General features: G+C 46.1%; 1 protein-coding gene across 5 annotated transcripts in view; it reads right to left on the reverse strand.

The window, feature by feature from the left end:
• DYNC1I1 (dynein cytoplasmic 1 intermediate chain 1) overlaps positions 1 to 3,767 on the reverse strand; it is a 198,666-nt gene extending 194,899 nt beyond the window's left edge. For all 5 annotated transcript variants that reach the window (XM_061996369.1, XM_061996367.1, XM_061996368.1 and 2 more), the window contains exon 1: positions 3,625 to 3,767. The gene's annotated coding sequence lies outside the window, so the exon portion shown is untranslated. The remainder of the gene's footprint in view (positions 1 to 3,624) is intronic.
• Between the last annotated feature and the right edge of the window lie 4,618 nt (positions 3,768 to 8,385).

The raw sequence follows: 8,385 nt of genomic DNA on the forward strand, positions 1-8,385 counted from the left end.
TTGCAACGCATGCAGGGCCATGGCAGGACTGAGAGCCACCAGCAGCTCCGTGTGAGTGCACCCGGACGGGCGAGAGACTGTGTGAGGAGGCAGCCATGGCACAGGCCGTGCTGGAGAGCCTGTGGGATGCACAGCCCCACACGACAGGCAGAAAGGAGCTGCAGCCTTTGGGATAAATGCACGTCCGAGCAGCTCGTGCAGAGCTGCTGTGTGTGTGAGGCATCTCATGGACAGACTTGCAGGAAGGACTGGTGCAGAGCACACCTGCCCTGAGGAGAGACAGAAGCTATCAGGAATAGACTGACTGAAACCCCCACTCCCTGCCCCTCTGAGCTGTTCAGGGAGGGAGGAGGTAAAAACACTGGGATCAGGACTCTGAGCCCGGGAAGAGGGGAGGAGTGGGGAGAAGGTGGTCTTAAAGGGCTGGTTGGACTCTTCATCGTTGTACCACTCTGTGTTGTTTTATGCTGGTTATATTTTGGGGTTTTAAGGTTATGCTTTAGTTGATGTTGCATTAAATTATTTTCTGTTCTCTTCCCCAAGCCAAGTAGCCTGGTCTGTTTTGTCCTGGACCTTAAGCAGCAATTAAGCTCTCCCTGCCCTTTGGCAATCCTCAGGTCTTTGGTACTTGAGGCTAATCGTGGTCTTTTGTTCCCTAATGGGCCTAAACCAGGACAGTCAGCTCAGTGGAAGACCACAGGATTCCTCATCTGGAAAGCAAGCTCCTTACAGACACATAAATGTGTGTTCACCTGTATAATAAGCTTCACTGGCAAAAGTACAGTTTTACTAAAACAAGATGCATCTGTACTAAGAGCACTTTGCCAGTATACTCCACCAGTATTCCTGCTGGAAAATGTCCATTTTACACACAGACTACATCTACAGCCATTATGGTTTGTTTCCTTTAAGGTTTATAAAATATGAAATATGAAAATATCCAATGAGTACTACACTGAGGTCACAATGTCTGGTTATGGCTGCAGCAAACCTGAAACCATATCTCCGCAGATCGGAATTTCCCTGTGCATCTTCAGTGTTAGCTCCCTCTAACTTCCTGAAAATGACAGTCCATGGGTAGGACAGGCAGGATCTTTCCACTAACATCCTACCATCACCTCCAAGCAGCAGCTCATTTTGGCACTAGGCATCAGTAACTGACAGATTCCTAGTTACTACTTCTGTTGTTGGTCAAACCATGACAAAGGAGCAAAACGAGGCACTTGTGGCATAGCACTATTAAATAAGCCTGAGTAGTCTTAGACAGAGACCATGAACATATTTTAAACTCCTGTGAGAAGTCGTGAAGTTTGAGAAGCTAAAAAATACCACATGACTACCTAAACCACTGGTAGGAATTGATGAAGCTTGGAAAAACAGCAGTGACTTTCTGTACTCCTACGATTTTCTAATTTTGCTTCTTCGTCTTCTTCCCTTCCAGCCCGTTTCACCTCATTTTCCAGTACCCTGTAATGGTGAGACCTCTACCACAACCCATAGCATCCAGCTCTATCCAGTATTCCCTCTCTCCTTGCAGATTGGAAAACTGACAGCAGCAAGGAATGATTCTTGACATCTGTCTTAAAAAAGGAGATGAAGAGACTCCATATGTTAATTTATTTGAAAACAAAGCGGGTAAGTTCTTGCTGTATGATTTAGAATCCCTACATTGAAGACAGCTGCTAAAGCAAGGTTTTTATCTGTGAGAGACATGACAGGAACTAGGAACCTGACACTGGAAAAGCATAAACTGAAAAACAAACAATGCAGTGCATTTCAATAATGACAAACACAGCCACTGAAAAGGCATCACAAAGGCATCACTGCCCTTCCTCCTATAGACAGAGCTGGAAGGTCTGCTTCTTAATTTAAGGTCATGGGGTACAAAAGAGTATTTGCCTGACTGTTGAACATCCAGATTTCCAAATTTTCAGTAATCATTGCATGCGTAGGGTGTGGTTTATCAATGCTGCTTTGAAGATTCTTCTCTCTTAAACTGCATATAAGGCAGCACTGCAGTTAATGCATTTTTATGGAAGATTAATTTGAGGCAGAGTTGTTTAAAGCTAGCAGAAATCTAGCTTATCCAACTCTAAACAATGTGTTGGACCTCCAAATATGTGGCCTTCAGAAGTCTTTCACATATCAAGGAAGAGGATAGCAAATCCAAATCTTCAAAATAGAATGTGCACAAAGAAGAGGGTACAGAAGGAGCAACATGTTTTGTAGTTTCATGGACTATAAACAGATGGTTTTGGGAAAACAAAATAAAGCAGAAGATGGTTATCAGAGTGAGCACTCTCTGGGGCAAAGACTTGGGTGCAGCCTCAAGGGTTGAGTTGAGAAAATCCATTACTGCTGAGAAATGCTACACAGAAATTCTAGAAGAAATTTTGTCCACTTCCTTCACTGTGAGGAGACTGTTACTACAGATGTCCCCTCAAATGGAAAGAAAGTACAAAGAGGAACTTAAAAGAATCAGAAATTAAACCATGTAACTTCTTCCCATTAATTCAGCAAGACCAAATATGGCACTTCAGAAAAGCACATTGGTAGCAACAGAAATTAAATTCCTTCTGGCTCTGATAACGCCATCTATTAGGAGATAGATGGCCCTGAGATTTGGATTTCCTTTCTGAAAAGGTTTTGCAGTACAGTGCTTCATGATATTTAGAGCCATTTCAGAGCTAATTTAATGTCCTCGTGTAGAAGTGTAGAGCTGACAAAACCTGTGTGTCAGGAAGAATTACCAGGTATAAGCGCCAAAGCCACTGCCAACTTCTTGTCAGGTCTTTCCATCTCATCTCCCCTACAATAGCAGGTTAGATTGCTTGGTCTGCTAAGAATCTTTATTTTGTATGTATTTATAGCTGAAATTTGTACTTTCTGGAACATCAATAACAGAAAATCATACATTGTTCCATTCAATAAAACGGAAGGCTTTGTCTAGGGAAGTATCTAAGGGCCCGATGTTCTCTGCTTACCCAGAGGGATTCCCGGTAATAACGTTCTTTTGAAAATGTATTTCAGTGGTCTTACAGTGAAAAAAAGACTCTCAATTCTCTCCTCTCATGCTTTCCGGGAATTAACTTCGGAACAGGAAAAGATCTAATTCTCCGTCTGCTCTCGTCGTGGACTTGAGCAAACCCACGCTGTGCAAAGAATTAAAGATGCGAAACTTTTTCCCACCCCATTTTGCTTTAAGCAATTCGGCGCTGAGACACAAGCCGGGAGCCTGCGGCAGCCCCTCCCGGCGGGGCGGGGCAGCGAGGGGGCCGTGCCGCGGCCAGCGGAGCCCCAGGGACTGCAGCAGGTGCCGCCGGGGTCGGAGGGCCTTACCGTAGCCCTCCCCGACCCGGAGACGAGTCGGAAAGCCGACTCACCCACCCCCCCACCGGCGAGGGCCGGCCAGTTCCTGCGGGACGGCCGGGGGATGCTCGCCAACCCGACCCAGGCTGGCTGCCCGGGGAGCGCCTCGGCGCCGGCCCCCAGGCTTCGCGGCCGATGCCCATCCCGAGGCGCCTCCCCGCCCAGCTACTTCGCCACCGATGTCAGGCTCCCAAGGGCCGCCACCGCTCTCCCCCTCCGCCGCGTCCCGGCCCCCGCCCCCTGCGGGTGCCTTACCTCCGCCAGAGCCCGGGAGATGCAGAGGGGATCCCGGCGCCGTGCAGCCCTCACCCAGCCCCGGCCGCCGGGGAGGCGGAGAGATGCCTCGCTGCCCGAGCGGCTGCTGCCCGCGGCCGCGCCGTGCTGTGCCGCGCCGCTGCCGCAGGACCGCCGCCGCCGGCTGAATGTGCTGTCTCACGCTGGACAGGCTCCTCCCGAGAACTGCAGCTGCCGCCTTCCTCCTCCCGCCTCCTCCTCCTCCGCCCGCGCGCCCCCGGCAGCGACACCCCCACCTCCCCTGCGCCGCCGCCCTCAGCCCAGCAAGGCCGGGCCCGGACGCGGGGCAGGTGACCGTGGCGGGGCCTCTCTTTGAGGAGGGGGGACGGCTCCACCCCGGCCTAGACCTCCGCGCTTTCCCCCGCCTCCAGCATCTTTGACCTGAAATAGGTTCACGCCTCTTCTGCTAGGTCCCCTCGCTGTCACTCCGGGGTGTCACCCTCACCTTAGTGCAGGCCTCCCCCTCGCAGCAGCCTAGTCAGCAGCTGTACTGCAGCCTGGCTATCAGCCCAACAATGCCCTCGCCATCAGCCCCACAACAGCTTGTCTGTCACCCACCTCCGAAGCATCCTTGCCACCATCCCTGTAGCAGCAACCACCAGTCCCACAATGGCTTAGTCGTCATTCTCAAAGCTGCCTAGATAACAGCACTGCTCCCATACAAGCCTTGCCATCACCCTCACTGCAGCCTCACCATCACCCCCACGGCAGCCTGGTCATCAGCCCCACAATAGCCTGGCCATCAGCCTGGTAGTGGCCTGCCCAGCTGTTGTGAGGGAAAAAGAATGGAGGGAGCTCCAGAGCAGGCAGATGATACCCAGTCTTCATGGTCGGACAAGGGCAGGGCTGCCCAAAGGCAGAGATTTTTTCCCTGTTTCCTCACACCAGTCCTGTGGGGACAGGTAGCAGAGAGGAGGGCCAAACTTCTCACAGTACACTTGTTCCTCTCCCCACACTGACACATCCATCTCCTAGGGAAGAACAGACAAGCAGATCTTATGGAAGTAGTCCATGGTCCTGCAGATAACATCCACCTCTGGTGTAGATAACCTGGCTTTTCTCTCCCTCTTATTGCACACAGATATGCTGCTCCACATAGCAGGAAAATACACCCTTTGGCATCACTGCCTGTTCTTTAAAAATATGACTCAGTGTTCTTCAGCCCTCTGGTCCTAGAGATCAGGAAAGGTACACTTCTGAAATCTGCCCCTGGAACCACATTTGATTTTGTTTTGGCAGGAAGTGCTAACTCCAGCCACTGTCATTGTAGGTCCAGGGCCTGTCCTAGGAAGAGTGAGGTATACTCAGACCACTGAAGAGCCATTTAGGTTTCACATCACCACCAGTTCGGGACAGACCCAGTGTGGTTACACCTGGCCAGGAGACAAAGAACCCTGAAAAGGAGCAACAGTATCCATTGCAGGCGAGGACACAGTGGTGAAATAACATTTTCTCAATTTAATTGAAGTAGGAAAGATTCATATCTCGCTCTCCTGTAAGAGCCCTTAATGAGCAACATCTTCTGTTTGCACAGGCTGGAGCATGTGGAAAAGAGTACGTGGTTTTAAATGCATGATTTGGAAAGTTTTGAGTTTGGGGCATCCAGTTTACAACTGTTTATTAAAATATGGCTCTTTCAAGATCAGACACTCAAAATAGAGCTTCAGAAACTGTTGTTTGCTTTTGGAAGTGTTGCTTTAGCATAAATCCTACAGGGTTTGTTGAAGTTTCTTTGGATTGTGCATAATTTGCAAATTCTCTACAAACTCGGACAATTCCTATAAGTTGTTCCCGATCTAAGAGGGCCTTGGGGTCATTTATTACTCCTAAATTGACGGATCAGACTGGTTCTCCATTGTGCCTGACAAGGTTCTGCTACTCCTAATGTGCTATCATTTACACATGGTATGGTAGACATGCAACAAGGTATCATAGACATGCAACATGCTATCATAGACTATATCATGCCATGATACCGTATGATGATGTCAGACACACTGATATATGTCATAAGTAAGTCTTCAAAGCTTGCGAAGTCCTTGTAACAAAGTAATAGTATTTTGTAGCACCACCAAGATGATTAGGGAACTGGAACATCTTTCATAGGAGGAAAGGCTGCGGGAACTGGGGCTCTTTAGTCTAGAAAAGAGGAGACTGAGGGGGGATCTTATTAATATTTACAAATATCTAAATGGTGGGTATCAGGAGGTTGGGACATCACTTTTTTCAATGGTAGCTAGCAACAGGACAAGGGGAAATGGGATGAAGCTGGAACACAAAAAGTTCCATTTCAACATAAACATAGAATCATAGAATGGTAGGGGTTGGAAGGGACCTTTGGAGATCATCTTGTCCACCCCCCCTGCAGAAGCAGGTTCACCTTCATCAGGTCGCATAGGAACATGTCCAGGCGCATCTTGAAGACCTCCAAGGAAGGAGACTCCGCAACCCCTCTGGGCAGCCTGTTCCACTGCTCCCTCACCCTCACGGTGAAATAGTTTTTTCTTATATTTAAATGGAACTTTTTGTGTTCCAACTTCATCCTATTACCCCTTGTCCTGTTGCTAGCTACAATAGAAAAAACTATTTCAACATTTCAACTATTTCTACAGTAAGAAAAAACTAAAAGCCTTAAATTGCTTTGTTAGATCAACCCAAAGCAAACCAGCCAGCCATTACACACATCTGACAAGCTCCCTTCTCACCAGCAGCAGTCAGGTGCACATAGACACACAGCAACCATGCTGTCATTTAAAGAGAAATCAAAGGTTAAGGGGAAGTTTGGGGCACATTGCAGCCCATGGATTGTGTGGAAAGAAAGCTATTGATAAAATCACAAAAATCCAATGTTTGCCACTTCTCCTTTTCTATCATACAGACACACATGTAAAATTTAGAGATTTCTGTGGACGTTAATAAGTACAGTATGTGGTTGATTATTAGGTTTGAAAAGTTCAAGGGAAAATAATTTTACTATTTCTTTTTGAAGTTACTTTATATAGAGTTTTATATAGACTTGTCCACATGTAAGTTATTTATGAAGATTAGTGTAAGTTGCTCTGATAAACCAATAGCCATTTATGATGCAACATGAGACAAATAATCAGTAGTGCATTGAATTTCCCTGCCTTAGGCACCAGCAACTCATATTGCAGAAAGGGTAATAAAAAATAAGTAAACCCTCTTGGAAGTCTGTGCCACTGGCAGATTAAAATACATTTAAAAGCAGACATTTCTGAGTCTTACTGGAAATGGCAGCATTTTTTATCGACACTTTGCATGATAGGCTTCATCTGGGCTCTGGAAATAATAGAGGATGTTACCAAATGCCTTCCAGTTTTTCAAAGGCAATGACTTAAATGAAGGATCAAAAAGCAGAATGAAAAGAGAAGGCAAGCTTTAGAAAAAGTGTGGAATATCACTTCTGAAATCAGGTTTGTTTTTATGGCAGTAAAGTCACTACAGAGCACTATTCCACATGGCTTTAGAAATCTTTTCTTCACAAGTGAACTACTTAGGCTTGGAAGAAATACATGGGTGGCTAATTGGTTATGAAAAAGTTAAGCAGAAAGTACTGGAGAGCTTTTCTTATAGTTTGCTTAAACCAGTCAATTCTCCAAGCAGATCACCGAGTTGAAATTTCTGCAAGCCTGAATATCCACAATATGTGGAACAATATAAATACAAAGTTTAAATGCACATGGGGCAAAGTTGCTAATAATTCCTCTGGCAACTGATTTTCTATTGGTAGATCACCACTTCTCTACAAACATGCATATAAAGTCAAAAAAGCACATATCTTTAAAAGAACAAGTTATTTCTCAGAAAGAAATAACAAACGTAAGGGATGTGACATGCAAGTAGAAGGTAAAGGGAGATCTGTGGCAGATTGGTGAGTTCCATGCTGTTGCAGATTTGGGTTACTCTTCAAAGATATTGCAGCTGTGTACCTTTAGAAACAATTTTAGTGACAGACTCTTTTATGAGCCTTTTTTCTTGCTTTGTTCCTCAGTTTCAAACAACATTGGCAGTAAAGGGATTGGTTAAAAGGCCAGGAAATAATAGTTTCAACAAAGTTCTATGGGACCAGGGGTAGGTAACTGAGGGAGTTAGAAACAAGGGACTGGTTTCAGGATTTACAGATCAGCCTGATTGCAGTGGCTGACACGATGCCTGGAGTGTGCAGGGAAGGAGAAGCAAGGATGCAGTAGTATATTTTATTTGTATTGCTCTCCATGCAACAGAAAACACCAGAGGGGCAGGGGTAGGAGGGCAAAGCAGCAAGAACACACTGGTACTTGCAAGATTGGAAAACATTTCTGTGTTCAAACAGAACAGCATTTAACACAACCATTTGGATCCAGTGGGGTTTTGTGTTTTGGGTTTTTTTTTTCCAGAATGCCTCAGTTCCATCCCTGCACGCTCACTTCACCTTGAAAGCTCTCTCAGCTTTTCTGGCCTGTGGAGATATAAAGTTGAAGAGCAGTTAATGTATGGCCTGTTACCCTGCAGAGGAACCCTAGTCCTAGGCAAGAGAAAGGGGAGTAACAATGTGCCCTCCTTTCCATCCTACTTTCAAAAAATATTTTTAAAAAAGCTAGCTACATTCACAATGTTACCTGCACATTGTGATTAAGCTATACTCTGTATTTGCTATTTATATAAGACTATAAATTCTTCAGTCACTCTACCTGTACAGTAGTTAGTAGATTAATGTGTCAA

The sequence above is a fragment of the Colius striatus genome, chromosome 5 (genome assembly GCF_028858725.1).
Source record: "Colius striatus isolate bColStr4 chromosome 5, bColStr4.1.hap1, whole genome shotgun sequence".
NCBI classification, from domain to species: Eukaryota; Metazoa; Chordata; class Aves; order Coliiformes; family Coliidae; genus Colius; species Colius striatus.